The sequence below is a fragment of the Corythoichthys intestinalis genome, chromosome 4 (genome assembly GCF_030265065.1).
Source record: "Corythoichthys intestinalis isolate RoL2023-P3 chromosome 4, ASM3026506v1, whole genome shotgun sequence".
NCBI classification, from domain to species: domain Eukaryota; kingdom Metazoa; phylum Chordata; class Actinopteri; order Syngnathiformes; family Syngnathidae; genus Corythoichthys; species Corythoichthys intestinalis.
Genome location: NC_080398.1, coordinates 23,275,336 through 23,295,014, shown reverse-complemented (window position 1 = coordinate 23,295,014; position 19,679 = coordinate 23,275,336). Strand labels below are relative to the sequence as shown.

Sequence of the window (19,679 nt, the reverse complement as noted above, 5' to 3'; positions counted from 1 at the left end):
TGACTAAATATCAGAATTCAGCTGCAATATAGGCTATGTTGTGAGCAGAAAATGGCTCCTGTAAAATGAATGGCCATTTTGATGTTTTGTTGGCGATAATGGTAATTTTTTTTTTTAACTTAAAATGCCTCCGTTCTGGCCTACAGAAATGACAAAAACAGCAAGCAAGAAAATTGGTGTAGTCAGTCATGGAGGAAGTAGAGAAAGAAAATTGGAATCAACACCTATGAAAAGAGGATACAAATGCTAGCTAACCAGACTACATGATCCAGCCAGTCACTTAACTGACTCCACCTTATGTATTCGATTGACAGAAAATTGTACTGGAAAACAACATTATTGTGCTTTAAAAAAACATTATGAAATAAAAAGGCCATTTTGCTATTGTGGAATAAGACATTATAAAAACAAAAAAAACAACAACTGAAAAACGCTTTTTCAAAAATCTTATTGTGCTGAAATACGACATTATGAAATAAAAAGACTATTGTGGAAAAAGACAACATTATATGAAAAACTACGCTTTTTTTAAACTTGTAAAATCTTTTTAAAAATAATAAAATTACCTTGTTTTACAATTTAAAGCAACAGTAGATAACGTTTCAGTTTTGGTCGATTTTAACGACGCCGGTGGACCAAAAAGCATGTTTATTTCATATTTCACGCGGTGGTTTATGCTCCTGAATGAAATGGACCGCTTAGATGTGTGTGGGTTTAACGGTCCCACAGTTGTCTTGTATGTTGACTTGTTTTGTCCAATCTTCGCGGTGAACGGGAACTTTTTGAAACCCAAAAAGGCTCACACGCCTCTCCCTGGTGCAGCAACAAAACCCTGCAGTATATTTGGCTGGCGTGATGCGAAAAATATATAAATTGATCGCTTCCACACACATCCAAACGATCCATTTCATTCATGAGCATAAAAGACAACATGAAATATTTAAAAAACATGCTTTTTGCTGTCAGAGGCACTTCAAGGTCATTTTTGTATAATTTGTCTGTTACTTTACAGTGGGGCAAATAATTATTTAGTCAACCACCAATTGTGCAAGTTCTCCTACTTGAAAAGATGAGAGAGGCCTGTAATTGTCAACATAGGTAAACCTCAACCATGAGAGACAGAATGTGGAAAAAAAAAACCCAGAAAATCACATTGTTTGATTTTTAAAGAATTTATTTCCAAATTAGAGTGGAAAATAAGTATTTGGTCACCTACAAGCAAGCAAGATTTCTGGCTGTCAAAGAGGTCTAACCTCATCTAATGAGGTCTAACGAGGTCTATCGAGGCTCCATTCGTTACCTATATTAATGGCACCTGTTTTAACTCATTATCGGTATAAAAGACACCTGTCCAGTCACACTCCAAACTCCACTATGGCCAAGACCAAAGAGCTGTCGAAGGACACCAGAGACCAAATTGTAGACCTGCACCAGAATGGGAAGACTGAATCTGCAATAGGTAAAGCGTTTGGTGTAAAGAAATCAACTGTGGGAGCAATTATTAGAAAATGGAAGGCATACAAGACCAGTGATAATCTCCCTCGATCTGGGGCTCCATGCAAGAGCTCACCCCGTGGCGTCGAAATGATAGCAAGAACGGTGAGCAAAAATCCCAGAACCACACGGGGGGGACCTAGTGAATGACCTACAGAGAGCTGGGACCACAGTAACAAAGGCTACTATCAGTAACACAATGCGCCGCCAGGGACTCAAATCCTGCACTGCCAGACGTGTCCCCCTGCTGAAGAAAGTACACATCCAGGCCCGTCTGCGGTTCGCTAGGGAGCATTTGGATGATCCAGAAGAGGTCTGGGAGAATGTTATGGTCAGATGAAACCAAAATAGAACTTTTTGGTAGAAACGCAGGTTCTCGTGTTTGGAGGAGAAAATACTGAATTGCATCCGAAGGACACCATACCCACTGTGAAGCATGGGGGTGGAAACGTCATGCTCTGGGGCTGTTTTTCTGCAAAAGGACCAGGACGACTGATCTGTGTAAAGGAAAGAATGAATGGGGCATGTATCGAGAGATTTTGAGAGAAAATCTCCTTCCATCAGCAAGGGCATTGAAGATGAGACGTGGATGGGTCTTTCAGCATGACCATGATCCTAAACACACAGCCAGGCCAACAAAGGAGTGGCTTCGTAAGAAGCATTTCAAGGTCCTGGAGTGGCCTAGCCAGTCTCCAGATCTCAACCCCATAGAAAATCTGTGGAGGGAGTTGAAAGTTCGTGTTGCCCAACGACAGCCCCAAAACATCATTGATTTAGAGGAGATCCGCATGGAGGAATAGGCCAAAATACCAGCAACAGTGTGTGAAAAGCTTGTGAAGAGTTACAGAAAATGTTTGGCCTCCGTTATTGCCAACAAAGGGTACATAACAAAGTATTGAGATGAACTTTTGGTGTTGGCCAAATACTTATTTTCCACCATGATTTGCAAATAAATTCTTTAAAAATCAAACAATGTGATTTTCTGTTTTTTTCCCCCCCACATTCTGACTCTCAAGGTTGAGGTTTACCCATGTTGACAATTACAGGCCTCTCTAATATTTTCAAGTGGGAATACTTGCACAATTAGTGGTTGACTAAATACTTATTTGCCCCGCTGTACCTATCAAAATTTGTATTTATAGGCTCCAGCACCTCCGCGACCCTTGTGAGGAATAAGCGGCATGGAAAATGAATGAATGAATGAATTTCAAAATGTTTATTATTTATTTGTGACTCTTGTGGGGTTCCATGCGTAAGTGATGATAGACATTTTTAAATGCCAGTACTGTTTTAGACAGTCAGTTAACTAATCCAATTTGACTGGATTTAACCATCTCAGTCAAAATGGATTAAACCTAAACCCTCTATCGCCGTCAATGGCAGCCAATGAGTAAATACTTAAAAACAAATACATTTTTAAACCCAGATCTTTTGTTCCCCATTCACGATCCTCAGTTTAACAAATGAAAGTGGAAGGATTTCAAGTCGGCCCTTGCATCCTTCGACACCCCTGCCATAGAGTAAAAACCTTCATGTAAAATTTCAATGTCATGGTCTGCATACTTTTTGTGTAAAATCCTACTAAATTCTTGTGAATACAGGCCGACATCCGTGCGTGCGCGTGTTTTTCTTCAGAGTAAAACATGTGCAAGCGTGTGTGTCAGGTTGGTGTGATAGCGTTTATCACGCTTGAGCATGACGCCGTGTCAAACACTGTCAGGGTAGTTTACCCTGGCTGGGGGTGTGCGTCTCACACGTCCGATGCCCGTTTGTGTGTGTTTTCACATTTGTGTATTTTCCCTTCTCGTGACCATTTTTGAATGTTTTGCTCTAAAGGCGGATGGCACAGACTGACACAGGGCAGTTGATATTCATCTTTGAGGAAAAATAACCTTAGAAGGAGAAAGGATGGGGGGGGGTTGGAAGGAGAGATGATGAGATTGGAGAGAGAGAGTGAGAGAGAGAGAGAGAGAGGTGGGTGCACTATTGAGCAAGAGAGTGGAGGAGGCGAAGTGGATGCAGTTGAATCAGAAGGAAAAAAGTCCGGGTGGATGTACTACTACGGATGGATGTAGGGACGCACGGACGGACGGAGCAACACATGGATGTACGCTGAACGTCGAGAGACCCGGGACGAGCGAGCGAGCTTCTGCATCCCCTTGTGAGAGGGTGAGAGAAAGAGAGAGAGAGCCGCAGTGAGCCGGGAAAATAGCGCACGGTCCTCAGCCGGCGGAGTTGACCGAGGAGAACCTTGTGAGTGTGGATATCTTTTCAATGTCTTGTCGTGTCATATCTAGTGCTTCACATAGCCCAGGACTTGATTTGTGTGTGTGCGTGTTGGGTGCACAGCGCATTGGTATTCAGCGGACGGGAGCTCCACCATCTCACTGCGCCTTTTCCCCAGGATGGGATCACAGAGAGGGGATTGTGCGAGGCACTGGAGAGCCCCCCTCCGATGGGTGAGTGTCCGTCCCTCTTCTTCTTCCTCATCCTCCTCTTCAGTCTGCTCCTCTCTTCTGTCCGGAGGATTTTTTTCCCCCCCAGCGTCAACCGGTGTTTGGGCTTCAGCTTCACCCTCCTCTCCCCCCACCTGTTTGCCTCCACCTCATTCTTATTTAGACTCATCTTCTCAGACTGTATATATCCATATGTCCTCGGTTCAATTCTTACATTCTGATTTCCTTTCCTGATGCCGCCATCCAAATGTCCAGTCGGTTTGTCCTTATGTCCTCTCTTCAGTCTTTAGGTTCTCTTCTACATCCATCCACATCCTCATGTCCACTCTTGATGCATCCATCCATATGTCAGTCTAGTCATGCCCTCATTTCAGTCCCTATGTAATCTCCTCCATCCAGCATCTATCCATCCTCATGTTTTTTTGATGCCTTGATCCTCAAGTCCTTTCCTGGTGTAGCCATCTACATGTCTTCTTCTGGTACGTCTCTCCCTATGCATCTACGCTTGTTTTTGCTCCTTTTCCATTCATCATTAGGTTGTTGAAATACCTGCACAATTAACTCATTGGCTTCCATTGACGGCGCTAGACGTCCAATCCATTTGACCGGGAGGAGCTTACAACTATCATTTGCTGCCAGTCTCTCCCAGTCAAAATGGATTGGATTTCTAGAATCGTCAATGAAACACTGAAACATCAACATCTACAGCCAGTCCTGCTAGGTTTAAATGAACTGGGACATCTACATTTTAATTGTGATCACAATTTTGGAAGCAAGGATTGAATCAACCTCATCATTGCCGATTTTTACATTTAAAATGTGAATTTTGCTGCACATCATATCAAGCAACAAATCAACCAGTTGTCAGGCAACCACTAGTGCACAGGTGACAAACTTAAGGCCCGGGTGCCAAATTCGGCCCACTACATGATTCATATTTGGCCAGCAAAAAATAGATCATGTGCACTGGCTTCATGTTCTTCACCAAAATAAGAAAATCTTACACTGTTGTCACTTAAAAATGAGACGTTGCAAGTGGACATAATTTATACTGTGGTATGAAAACGTCACTGTTTCAAAACCGCAAAAATTTTCCTTGATACTGTACCTTCCCTAATGTATTAGGTATTTGTTATGTCCCATATGTGTCAGTGAGTCAGCTGTGCTACTCGATGGCTGGAGGAGGTGAAACCCCTGAACTTTTTTTCCCCATCAAAGAACAGGAAATCGCTGGTACGTGAATACCTTGGCTACAGAAAAGTTATAGACGGCCGTGGCTTAGAGGAGGAGGGCCAACTGGCATGTTAAACATGTTTGCGGAGGTTGGCTGCCGAGGAGGCAGCACCTCCAGTATGATTTCACATTTATACAAAATTAAAGCTTAGTAAACACTGTCATGAACATTTCCTACAAGCTACGAGAGTTAACTCCAGCGTGTTTAGTGTGTCTAGCGGTGATAAAACAAGTGTTTTTTTTCTCTCTGGCAACCATTTGTGTTGAGAAAGAGTGTGTGTAAAATGTAAACATGATACGAGTCATACACACATGCTTTTTATGGGAAATAATTAAATTGGTTTTGGTCAGATGGTAATAATGTTGAGCTGTGGCTGTGGGTTTAGGCTCACCTAAAAGACTGCGTTTATTTAAATTTTATTTAGTATATTTCAGTTTTTTTTTTTTTTAATTTAACGTAGCATTATACTCAGGGGTGCACATATTTTTTTTGCCCAGGTTCTCAGAGGAGGACCTGGAGATCCTCATTGAGCTTGAGAGCCGACCCGCCTGATGCGATAAAATTATGACAAGCTTTACTTAAAGCCAAATAACTTTAATTAATTATATTAACAATTAATGCTTGATTAACATCAACTGGCACAACAAAATTGCCATTACTTTGAAGTGAAATGTAAAGAAATAAACATAAAAGCACCAAATCAAAATAAAGGGCATTATGCGGCTCCCACATTAACTCCAAGCCTTTGTAAAAGTGGGATGTCCTCCTCATAAGACCTCATTGAACGTGCATGTTTAGCTTTGTAAAATGCGAGCAAAAACATGTTTGTCAGTGCATGGCGCTGTTCTTCACTACCTTTATTCCGTCACTTGTCCATAGGGCGAGTGGGGTCCTGTCTGACATCGATAGTTTGCTTAATTGCCACATGCTCTTTGTTTTTTTCGTGCTTTTCAAAGTTTGGATGGCTGAAATTTTTTGACCCTACATAAAATGCGCTGCTCTTATCAGCGACATTGGGATTCTCACGGCACATTTTGTACCGCATTTCCGTGCGAGCATCATTTGCTTCTAGCCATGGTACCTCTTGCAGCCACTTTTCAGCAAAAGTCCTTGTTTTCGGTAGCTCCGGTGACGTCTCTGTCGTCTGTCTGTCTTTTGACGGGGGTGGGGGAACACGGAAATAATTACTCAGTGGGGCCTGCCTCTTCGACATTTTGAGAAGTTATTTTCTCATGTCCGCCGCAAATACAGTGGTCAGCCATCGGTACGCAAAAGCGTATGGAAGCCGTTGAGGGCCAGCGCATTTGTCTACGTCCAGTACGCATGCGCGCATGCGGACCACTTACGTGCACCCCTGATTATACTTATGTTCCAATTTGATAATGTTTTGGAAAAATAAAAATCCTGTTCAATGGAAAAAAAATAAAAAAAAATTAAATCTCAGATATCTCAAAGTAACACATTTTAGAGCTGTAATTGCAATTCTTTAATACCGTGAAACATTTTGGCTTAAGGTTATCATACCATCAGAATCTCATATCGACACATGCCTTGGTTTAGCACTCGGTATATTTTTAAATATTGGGTAAATGGCATACAGCGATCCTTCGCGACTCCGCGCTTCAAACTTCGCATCCTCAATCTATCGCAGAATTTTTTTCAATTGAAAAAGAAATAAAATAAAGACAGATGAGCTGTCCCGAGCCGATCGCGTAGTCTCACTCTATCCCTCCCTCCCTCCTCTTTATTGGTCAGGCAGTGCACTGAAGTTGCTTATTCAAGTTAATGATGATTGACAGACAGTTAAGGTTTGATCTGGCCAGGGACGCAAACTTCAAAGCGCTGCATGCGTCAATCATCATTTAGCTTGTTAAACAATTGCTGTGGCAACTCATTGTGTGTAAGTGAGCAGCTTGAGCGGATTTAAGTGGACTCACTCAATGAAGCATTTAAAAAAGACAAACATTTTATTCTTGTTTGAAAATAATTCAGTGGGACAGTTACATGATTAAACAACACACCTACTGTATTCTCTTCTTCCCTCTTTTCAGTCCCCCCCCCCCATGCAACATTTGGCCATCTCTCCTCATGTCCTTTGCATGTCTTAGTGAAGAATCCCTCCTTATGTCTCCACATCAGGCATCCATGCCGTCCTTACGGAAACTCTGCTTGTCCGTCCACGTTGACGGATGGGCAGGACATGTTTCGCTTCAATTGTCGACTCGCACCTCCCATTCCCAACCCTGACCCCCTCCCACCCGCCCCCTCCCATTTCTGGCTTCAGCTCCATCAGCCTGTCTCCTCCTCGCCTCATTCACACCCTCTTTCTCTTCAAGTGTCATTCTCCTCTTTTCTCTCTCTGGATGCGCATTCAGACAGAATACAGACAAGGGGAAGATGTTGATGTTGCCAGTGAATGAATAGATGACCGTGCCTGCATGTGTGTTGATGTCAAAGTACTGCTATTTCGGAGTGCGTGTCAATCATTTGTGTTTCTTGTGTGTATGTGAGAGAAAGAGACGTTGCAAAAAGGGCAGAGGTGTGTGTTCATCCTCAGCATGTGCGACTGGAAGATCAACGTGTCTCATAGCCTCGGGCGTGACAGCTGCGACACACACACACTTATACACACACCCACACAGTGAGCACACACGTTTGGCTTTTTGCACAGCTTACCTTCTGAACGCCAATTCATGCCCACGTCTGTGTTTTCACACTCACGGCAAAATTACATGTTAATAGTGGCGGCAAAAGCTACATTGAACGCTTGCATTGTAGCTATCTTAAATGAGATTTTTCCAGTCACGAACTTCTTAATGATCCATAGAAATTATACTTAAGCTTTAAATCCGCTGTTCAAATGCCACAGACAGAATAACGTTGTCATGTTTTTGCGGAGAAACTTTTTGAAAGTTATTTTTAGTCTGCTCTGCAGTCACTACGAAAGTATTTTATTTCATCTAAAACATGGGTCTCAAACTGAATTTATCAAGTATTCCACAAAAAGGGCTCATGTATTTTAAAAAAGGTACAAGTGATCCAATCTTCTCAGTTTCTATGAATAACAGTTGAGAACATGAATGCTTCTTCAGAACACAAAGATTGGTGACCCGCTTCACTCTCACATCTCGATCTCTCTATTTTACATATTCCTTAGCGCAGGGGTATCCCACTCTGGTCCTCGAGAGCCCCTATACAGCTTGTTTTTCATGTCTCCCTCCTCCAACACACCTGACTCAAATATTCAGGATTGTTATCAGGCTCCTGCAGATTCAGGTGTGTAGAAGCGACTGATATATTTATTCAATTTTTTGAATCCTGCGCCATGAAAATGAGTGACTTCCTGGATTGACGAAGAATGCAAATGTGAAGTCAGCGGGCTAATCATCTTCAGTATACAGCCAATACTATAGTGTGCAGAACGACTGCGGATTCAGTTGATTTTGCGGATTATTTCGTTTATTTTTCTTATCGCACCAGCCCAATGTGCTGCAGGCTTTTGTTGCTGCGCCAGGGAGAGGCGCGTGAGCCTTTTTGGGTTTCAAAACGTTCTCGTTCACCGCGGCTAATGGCCAAAACAAGTCAGACAACTATGGGACCATTGGACCGACAAGGAAATAAGTAGTAAGCTACGTGTTTTATATTATGTCAAATAAGGGTGTAACGGTACATGCATTCGTATTGAACCGTTTCGGTACTTGGTGCTCGGCTCGGAATGGAGGCGTACCGAACGATTTTGTGACGTAATGTGACCCTTACTTTTCGAGGCTGTGAGTCGATCGGGTTACAGTTTCTTTGTGTAGATTATATTTACTCCGTCTTCTCTACTATAATGAGGACCAACACGGTAGGGCAGTAAGAAATGTCGACGGCGCGACAACGTGGCCGCCGTGAGAACGCAGTGAAACGCGGCCGTTAAAGTCAATCAGCCAATGCACACCATCAGATCTCTTGAGTGGTAGATCGGGGCAGAGTTGACTTGTCTTTGTTGAATTACAATTGTCTTCTATGCTATAATAATAACCGACACGGCCCCGTGTTCAATACAAAACCCTCCTACCACAACAAATTAAGTAGGAACTAATATTCACATAGGAACTAAAGTTATACAACATAATATAGACAGTATAATATAAATGAATACTACATCACATTTGTAAAATACAAACACATAATAAAATAAATAATAAAATTAATTGAAATGAGCTAAAACACCTGTAATTAAATAATAAGAATAATACACAGATCCTGCTTACATAATTAAATTTATTAATTTCTGAAAAAAAAAAAAACGTTCATAAGAAAAAAAAATAATTGAGGCATTTCATTTGTAAAATACATGATAAAATCTTTGTCATTGGGATTGCTTTTCTCTTTAGCACAGGACTTCTTTTTTCTTCTTTCTTTCAGAAAGAAAGCTAACCAATACGCGGGCTCTGAAAGGCAAATTGTTGTTGGATTATTATCTTTAAATACCCACTACTTTTTGAGCAGAATTCTAGCTTTGTATTGGCTGCTGTTCCTATTATTGAAAGCACAAAAGTGTGTAATAAACAACTAGCACATTTATATTTTGCATTTTGTTTTCTTACTGTACCGAAAATGAACCAAATTGTGACCTCAAAACCGAGGTACGTATCGAACCGAGATTTTTGTGTACCGTTACACCCCTAATGTCAAATACTGGGAACATGGCACACGTTTTAATAAGGAGGTGGCTTGTTTTGTGGGTGACAATGGTCTTTGTCCACCGAGAAGACCACTTGGCCAACGACCAACGGCTTGTCACACACCATGCTCTCTTCCACCCCCTCGGTCCTATTGGCGTGCCCACCGCGAATGCGCTTTCCTCGGCTTGGCCACGAGCATCCCTTCGCTCTGACGTTGGCCGGTTTGTCCACCGAGAATGGGCTATTTTTGGCATTCATTCCCTGCAAGGAGCACTGCTAGCCTGCCGTGGCCGCAGCAGAATGACGAGCCGTAACTTGCTCGCCTCCGGGGGCTGGCCGATCGGTGAAGACAATCAACCCCGCAGCCGTGTGTAACATGAGTCGGGGTATTTTTTGTGTCATTTGTTGTTTTCAAAAGGTTAGAATAAGACTTGGAAAGGCTGCCCGGTTCGGGTTAGCATGTCGGCTAGCTGTCACGACTCCTGTTTTGTTTATGCTCTCGCCAAAGACGGGGCAGGGAAATGACAAAAGCCGGACTAACTCCGGTGGCATAAAATAACGTTCGGGAGAGGAAGAAGTCGGCAGTTTTACCATTATGCGTTAATTTTGCCCTGTCGTACTGAATAAATGAATTTTTAATATTCCATTTAGCACAAGTGTTATTTGTCATGACCATACCATTTATTTAGCAATTGGGGAAACATACTTAGATAAAAAGTATATCCTGTAAAAATATTGGAGTAGAGAGATTGAAACAATGATGACATTTTGCTGCTGATGCCATCATCCATCTGCGGACGCTAGAGCGCTATAATGATGTCTATACGGCAGATTAAAAGACTAATTTCTTGTCATCTGCCCTTTGCCAAATTGTTGTATATATCTTAAAATATCATTGTAATTCACATAATAATGCTGTTTAAGATTTTTTTTATGCTGTCACAGGCACTTTAAGGGGATATGCTTGAAATATAACGATTTATGACAGCTTTGCAACTTCATTGTTTTTTTGCGTTAGGGTTTGTTTCCTCCTAGTGTGGCTTGGCGGCGTGATTACCCATTGATTTCACCTGTTGTGCATGCTCCTTGTGTGTTGACCAATCCGCTGCCTCTTGTGTTGCCCACCTGTGCCTCATTGTCTCATTATCCCAGTTCTGTATTTAAGTTCCCCATGTGCTGTCTGTTCTTGTTGCGTCATTGTCTATTTGTACGCCCAAGCCTTTGTGTTTAAATTCCTCTTAAAAGTAAATTTTGATACCTTTTTGTTTGATCCCCTGGTATATTGTTTTGAACTTTTGTTTTCCCTGCGATTGGGTCCACCTCGATGGTGAAAAAAAGAAAAAAGGTGACGCGTACCATTGAAATGAAGAAGGAAGTGTTAGAAAAATATGATGTGTGAGTGAACTGGCTCGACAATGCGGCGCACCAGTACACCCTCCCCACATCTACCTACACACCCGCTTTCGCCACCCTCCGACCTCCGTTTGCCAGTAAGTTAACTTGACAATAAAAACTTTTGCTATTTCTTATTTTTCATAATTTCTTTGTTTTACATGTGTCTTATTGAATGTATTTTTTAAATTGGAGAGAACATGTCTCACTTTATCAGCATGCACCCGCTGTCTCCTCCTGCCACTGTTCGTCAGTCTCTCTCTATAACCGGGGTTCTCAATTAGCAGACCGTGGTCCACGACTGGACCACAGCACACCTCTCTGCGGACCAACGGGCGTACGAAAAAAACGAAAGAAAAAAAACTAGGGCTGTCAAACGATTAAAATTTTTAATCGAGTTAATCACAGCTTAAAAGTTACTTAATCGTAATTAATCGCAATTCAAGCTATCTATAAAGTATGCCATATTTTTCTGTAAATTATTGTTGGAATGGAAAGATAAGACACAAGACGGATATATCCATTCAACATACTGTACATAAGTGCTGTGTTTGTTTATTACAACAATAAATCAACAAGATAACAACATTCTGTTAAAGCGATGCATGTATAGAAAGACTTGTAGTTCTTAAAAGATAAATGTTAGTACAAGTTGTAGAAATTTTATATTAAAACCCCTCTTAATGTTTTCGTTTTAATAAAATTTGTAAAATTTTCAATCAAAAAATAGTAACGCGCCATTGTTGATGTCAATAATTACACATTGCTCATGGTGCTGAAACCCATAAAATCAGTCGGCAGAGGGCGTCAAAACACCAAAAATCACAAGTAACAAGTGCACATGACACTGTGCTGTCATTTTAATCTGTTTGAGCGGGGCATGTGCGTTAATTGCGTCAAATATTTTAATGTAATTAATTAAAAAAATTAATAACCGCCCGTTAACGCGATAATTTTGACAGCCCTAAAAAAAACTCAACTTTTTTTCAACATACCTCATTTGTATGAATCGCCGATCTACCGCTATGCGCTACTATTCTATCGCTAAATTCTGTTTGATTTTTGGTCAAATATCCTACATGTTTTCACTTCTGTTGTGACAACGATGCGCTGATTGGCTGACAGAGCCTGTGTGGATGCGCTGATTGGCTGAGAGAGCCTGCGTGGATGCGCTGATTGGCTGAGAGAGCGTGCATGGATGCGCTGATTGGCTGAGAAAGCCTGCATGCTACTAGCTAGCGTAGACTGACCACAGCAGTGTCAGCAACCTCAAACACAAGTCGCACCCGACACTTTGCAATCTGTTTGTACATGCTGTCGTGTACTTTATTTTTCATTCAAGAACGTGAGTGATACTGTGAGCAAACGAGATTTACTTAAATATTTCCCCGTGTTACCCCGGCACTCTCGCTGCATGCGGGCAACGTTCAAGATCACAACGTTAACCGATGTTCACTAACACCACACGTGCCACCAGTAGACAACCGAATCTAACAAAATGGCATGCTCAAAATTGACCAAGAGAAGAAAAGTGGACAACGAAACTTGCCGTTTCAATGAGGAATGGAATGACAAACATAAGAAGCCTTTCTCTGATGGAGAAATATAAAAGAGTATGACTGAAGTTAGGACAGCAATGTTCAAAGGGGAAAAAAAAGGAGGAAATGTCAACAAAAATCAAATCCCACTCTCCGATTCATCAACCACAAGACGCACTGAAGTACTGGATGATGATGTGAGTAAACAGCCTTGTGACCGCAAATGCCATTTCTCTCATTGAGCAGTGTGTTCTGAACAAATGAACATGTACTGTACTACTTGCACGTTTGTCCAGCAGTGTTTTACATTTACAAAATGTACTGTCAATAGCTATTGTTTGCACCTCAATGACAGATCTTGTTAAATATATAGTGTACTACATGTGTAAACATTGTACTTGCATGTTTTTTGTTGTTTTTTTTTAAATGTATTTTTATTTTAAGTCAAACAAATGTTTTGTTATTTTTATTTCATCAGAATGTACATTGTATTTTTGTTTGGTCAAAAGGAAACCACCTTTACCACCTTCGACCTGCCTTGTACTTGACCGACATTAATAAATGGACCCATGCTTGTATGGAAAAAAATAATGGTGGACCTTCAAGATTTGTATGTGAGGACCCCTGCTCTATAAGTTAAGGTGACAATAAAAACACATTTTTAAATTTCCATTTAGGAGCATTATTATTCCGATATGTATTTATAATTCATTTGTTTTGCTATGTGTGATTGCTATTAGTAATTGTACCTGCAGTTTAAGGATTTAGTGTAGGTTTTTGGGTTGTGGAATGAATTAATCGAATTATAATGTATTTTTATGGGAAAATCTTGCTCGACATACGACCACTTCGACTTAAAAACCAGGTTCTGGAACGAATTCGATTGGTATGTACAGGTACCACTGTATTTGACAGCGGCGTCATAAGACTGTCATTAGAACATCATAAAACCATCATAATTATGACATGACACTGTCATAAGCATTAATTAAAAATTATGGCGGATGTCATTAAATGTCCAAAAGATCCATACTGGACATGAATGGAGTTGTTTTATAATCAGAGTTATCTTACTTTAAAAAAGTGATTCATTAGTTAGTTACAAATGCCTTCTCGTAAAAAGTAATTGAGTTAGTAACTCAGTTACCTCATTGTAAGAGTAATTAGTTTCTCAGCAAAGTAATAGATGTTACTTTTAATGTTCTACACGTTATTACATTATACATTCTGGAACATCTTTCACATCAAAGATCTTTATATTAATTGATTGAATTGAACTGATTTTTAAAAATTTATTTAAAAACACATAGGTCACACTTAAAAAAAATAAAAAATAAATTATCCTATATGAATAATGGTATAGAAACTTTAACTTTCAAATGCTGCGAGAAAAAAAGCCTATTTTTCCCCTGTTGGACTGAACCCGCAGACTTGTATGTATCGTCACACCCCTAATATATATAGATATATTTTTCAATATGCAGGTGAGCCTCTGAATTTCCTGCCTCTCCGGTCTTTGCTTTGTCTTTTTGATTAAAAAACATCACACAAGGTTCATGGATACGCCATTTAGGAAAAGTTTAGGTCAAGTGACTATTTTTGGTAATTAAAAAAAACAAAAATTATGATTACATTGTAGCATCTAAAAAGGACAACACCAACTTGGTGATGATGATGAACAATCAGCTGGAAAACAGTACATTTTCAATTAATTGTACTCACCTGGACGCCATGAACTGTATGTAAAAAAAGTTGACCAAAAGTTTAACAGATGCTCACCACGCTAAAAGCTAATGCTAACGCAAATGCTATGCTAATGATCCGAGCCAGACATCCTCGCATTTGCATTTGCAACTGCATTACGACCCCCTTCTCTCCCCCTCCTGCTCTGCTCTTCTCTCCCAGGCAGTTGTGAGCTGTGTGTAGTTACGCGGCAACGCGCCTCTTCACATCCTCAGTAACGGTATTTGTGTTGCAAAGATGGGAAAAGTAATTACGTAATTAAATTACTCACTAATGAAAAATTAACACCGTTAGAAACGCTGTTATACTCTAACACCATTATTAAAAACACTGCTTATAATAACACATTATCAACATTATGTGTTATTGTAAGCCATTTATGAACAATATTTAAACGTAGTCTTAAAAAAACCCCAACACATTCTTAAAACATTTTTTAACAACATGCACAACTACAATGCAATTCAGTGCAATAGCAGAGAGCTGGGACAGGTTTGTTCACATATCGACCATAAAATGTCGCAATTGCAATTTCAAACATATCACCCGACGTGGATAAAATGTGTTTAAAATTTGCATACTTTTTATACTTTCTTTTGTAGGGTTGTTTTAGCTGGCACGGGAAGAAAAGCAATGGGGCGAAACCTGATTTCAATCAAGCAACTGTGGCTAATTTACTTTGGTTAATATCTTGAAAAGAAAAAAAGCACTGAAAACTCATGAGCCTGAGACGTGCAATGTTCATCTTTATCATTTGATAAAATGGCTTTCCCATTCAAATAGACATTGACATAGACGATGCCAATCTCAACTGAGGATGTCTATTGGGAGTACTGTATATTCACAAAAAAAAAAAAAAAACCTCAAGAAACCATGGCTTAACCCACTACCTGCCAGTTCAGGTCTCTGGCAGAACCCTATGTAGCTTTTAATGTCCTCTCAAATATAGATACTAGGGCTGTCAAATGATTAAAATTTTTAATCAAGTTAATCACAGCTTAAAAATTAATTAATCGCAATTCAAACAATCTATAAAATATGCCATATTTTTCTGTAAATGATTGTTGGAATGGAAAGATAAGACACAAGACGGATATATATATTCAACATATTGTACATAAGTACTGTATTCGTTTATTATAACAATAAATCAACAAGATGGCATTAACATTATTAACATTCTGTTAAAGCGATCCATGGATTGAAAGACTTACTTAATCAGTCAGGAAGCTGCAGCTAGTACAGAATGCTGCAGCCAGAGTCCTCACAAATACAAGGAAGCTGGACCACATTACACCGGTTTTGAAATCGCTACACTGGCTTCCAGTGAGTCAAAGGATAGACTATAAAATACTACTGCTCGTCCTTGGACCAAAATACATGCTTGACTTGTTAGATTCCTATGAGACATCTAGACCCCTAAGGTCGTCTGGAACCGGTCTTCTGCATGTTCCAAGAACAAGAACCAAGCAGGGTGAGGCAGCATTTAGTTATTATGCTCCTCACCTCTGGAACAAGTTACCCGAACGTCTGAAGTATGCTCAAACTTTAGCTCTTTTAAATCAGGGCTAAAAACGCTTTTGTTTAGCACTGCATATCCATAACTGTCTATATATTTCAATCTACCTGCTTTCTATTCCTCTTGTGCTTATCTCCATTGCTGATTTCAATTATTATTAGTAGTAGTAGTTTTTGTTTTATTTTTATTTTTGTTTTATTTTTATTTATTTATTTGTATTCTGTGATTAAATGCGATCTTTTGTCTTGGTTTTTACGTTGTGTTGATTTAAATGTGATTTTTATGATCTTCATGTGATGTAAAGCACTTTGAATTGCCTTGTGTTGAATTGTGCTATATAAATAAATTTGCCTTTGCCTTTACATTTCTTAAGATACATTTTAGTACAATTTATAGAAATTTTATATTAAAACCCCTCTTAATGTTTTCGTTTTAATAAAATTTGTAAAATTTTCAGTCAAAAAATAAACTAGTAGCTCGCCATTGTTGATGCCAATAATAATGCTCATGGTTCTGGAACCCATAGAATCAGTCACACCCAAGCGCCAGCAGAGGGCGACAAAACACCAAAAAACACAAGTAACAAGTGGACATGACACTGTGCTGTCATTTTAATCTATATGAGCGGGGCATGTGCGTTAAATGCGTCAAATATTTTAACGTGATTCATTTAAAAAGATAATTACCGCCCGTTAACGCAATGATTTTGACAACCCTAATAGATACGCTTTCACTTTCACACAAATTCAGAATCCAAAACTGATTTATCTTTGGGACATGATTAAATTCACGGAAAAGTCTTAACATGTCATGCATAAAAACACAAATTAATTATTTAAAGATGTGACCAAAAATTCTGCTGAAAATGGCTAAAAATGTATTATCGATTTTCGGTTTTGAAGACCAAAAGTTTACCACCGAATAGTGTGAAGAACCTTAGTTCTTTTGTGATGACGTCATCAAAACACTGCGAGAAGCAACAACGCTGGCTGACCCTTGATCTCGCTAACACTACTGGCCAACATGTCGGTGGTTTGGAATTTGTGGGGAGACAAAATGTCCGCGGTTTGGAAAATAGTTGTTGGCTCCGAATATTCGGTCACATCTCTACCGATAATGCATTTTCAGCTATTTTCGGCCAATAGTTGTCTCTAGAATTATTCATTTTGGAAACCAACTGAACCCACCATTTTTTGTTTTGAGGTATCTTTCACCATACAGATGGCAAAGCTAAATTGTGCCTGTATAAAAGCTTTTGCAGGACATACTGTAAATGGCATTCTTAAGGCTGCTTATCTCTGCTCTCCACACATACTAGTCATTTTAAATGGTCCATGTACTCTATGTCCACAGAGCACTATTGATCGGAGTGCATATTTTTGAACTCATTCTAAATGGACAAACCTCCTTTGCTGCTTGTACCGTGTGGATTTCCTTTGGGCTTAGAACACTTGATCATGCCTCAGGATTGCTCGTAGACATTCAACAAGTACAAACTGTTGCATAGTAACAAGAGCGGAGGCAACCTGTTGAGGGGGGGCGCTATGATTTGACATCGGCCGGCTAATTTTAGCTTTAAAAGCTCACATGAATAAACCGAGGGGTAGAAAAAATATCGTCGCGTCGTCAGCCAAGGCCGTCTCGGCTCACCATCTGTCATCGACTTTCATACCTGTCAGCTTCCCACTGTGACAATATGCCTTGGCACCTTATAAAAGGGGCACATGATTTGTGACAGTACAAATTAGCGGGACTAAATAATGAAATAATGACCAAGTTAATGGAATTAATCATGCTACTTAGATGGGTTTCATTTTCACACACAAAACTGTACTTGTCAAATATATCAACTGCTAGCACTTTTGAAACATGCATTAAAGCCACAATTTCATGCCAGAAACAAGAAATCAAGTGGACTGTTGAAGTGATATTTCTCAAAACTGGTAAAAGGGTATATCTTAGTCACACAGGATGACTGTAAAATGTTTAAGACACACAATAATTAAAGAGGGCAAAAGGCAAGGCAAATTTATTTATATAGCACAATTCAACACAAGGCAATTCAAAGTTCTTTACATCACATGAAGATCATAAAAAAACATTTAAATCAATAGAACGTAAAAGTCGTTGGCTTCTTGACACTTATTTTGTGCACACACATACACACACACAAAAAGTCAAGACAAACTCTAAAGACACATGCTCATGCACAGATGAAAAATCAATATGGCGCTAGTTATTATATTTGACACCTTGATAACATTTCATCCCGAGCACACCTGCAGGTTTAATATTGGGGTGGTTGCACTTCACATTTTGAAAATCTATGTTTGAGGTTAATCTTTCTTCAACCTTTTAAACAACACATCCATTTTAAACATGCCAATAAAAACTAGACTATTTGGTGCCAATTCTAATCATTCAGTTTTAGATTATTTTTTTTTTGTCAACACCCAACCCCGACAAAGTAAAAAACAACAATAGCAACAACCTATTCATCTCTCCTCATGCATGTTTATTTAACCGTACACTGTAAAAGTAAAAGTAGTTTGAACCTGAGACACTACTGTAGCAGCCGAGCTAGCAGACAATTGAGTTTACAGCTATGCAGGTGTCAATCAAGTTCAGTTTACTCAGATATTTAAGAATGACAAAGTATCTGAACCTTTTGGAATTTCTCACATTTCTGCATAAAATCACCACCAAATGTGATCTGATCTTTGTCAAAATCACACAGATGAAAAAACAGTGTGCTTTAACTAAAACCACCCAAACATTTATAGGGGGGAAAACAAGTAAGTGATCCATCACATTTAATATTATTTGCACCCCCCCCCCCCCCCCCCCCCCTTTGGCAGCAATAACTTCAACCAGACGCTTTCTGTAGCTGCAGATGAGTCTGGCACATCGATCAGGACTAATCTTTGCCCATTCTTCTCTACAAAACTGCTGAAGTCCAGTCAGATTCCTGGGATGTTTGGCATGAATCGCTGTCTTTAGTTCATGGTACAGCATCTCAATGGAGTTCAAGTCTGAACTTTGATTTAACACTCCAGAACGTGTATTTTGTTCTTCTGAAACCATTCTGAAGTTGATTTACTTCTGTGTTTTGGATCATTGTGTTGTTGCAGCATCCATCCTCTTTTTAGCTTCCACTCTCTAGCAGACTGCCTCAGGTTTTCCTGAAAAACATCGTGATAAACTTTTGAATTTGTTCTTTCATCAATGATTGCAAGTTGTCCAGGCCCAAAGGCAGCAAATCAGCCCCAAATCATTGATGCTCACTCCACCATGCGTCACGGTGGGGATGAGGTGTTGCTGTTGGTGAGCTGTTCCATTTTCCTCCACGCATAACATTGTGTGTTACTACCAAACAATTTAACTTTGGTTTCATCAAACCACAAAATATTTTGCCAAAAAAACATTAGTGTCCAAGTGCTTTTTTGCGAACATTAAATGAGCAAAAATGTTTTTGTTTTTTTTTAGATGGCAGTGGCTTCCTCCATGGAGTCCTTCCATGAACACCATTCTTGGGCATTGGTTTATATATAGTTGATGTGTGCACAGAGATATTGAACGGTGCCAGTGATTTCTGTAGGTGTTTAGCAGACACTCTAGGGTTCTTGTTTACCT

The 19,679-nt window shown here is 39.8% G+C and overlaps 1 protein-coding gene across 6 annotated transcripts in view; it reads left to right on the top strand.

Annotated features, from left to right (window-relative positions):
• Positions 1-3,479: 3,479 nt before the first annotated feature.
• The window catches only part of grik5 (glutamate receptor, ionotropic, kainate 5), a 375,404-nt gene continuing 359,204 nt past the window's right edge, over positions 3,480-19,679 (top strand). For 2 of the 6 annotated variants that reach the window (XM_057834368.1, XM_057834366.1), the window contains exons 1-2: positions 3,480-3,747; positions 3,844-3,953. The gene's annotated coding sequence lies outside the window, so the exon portion shown is untranslated. Of the gene's footprint in view, positions 3,748-3,843; positions 3,954-11,035; positions 11,345-19,679 lie in introns of those variants that run through there. The other 4 variants (XM_057834367.1, XM_057834362.1, XM_057834364.1 and 1 more) reach the window with 3 other exon arrangements.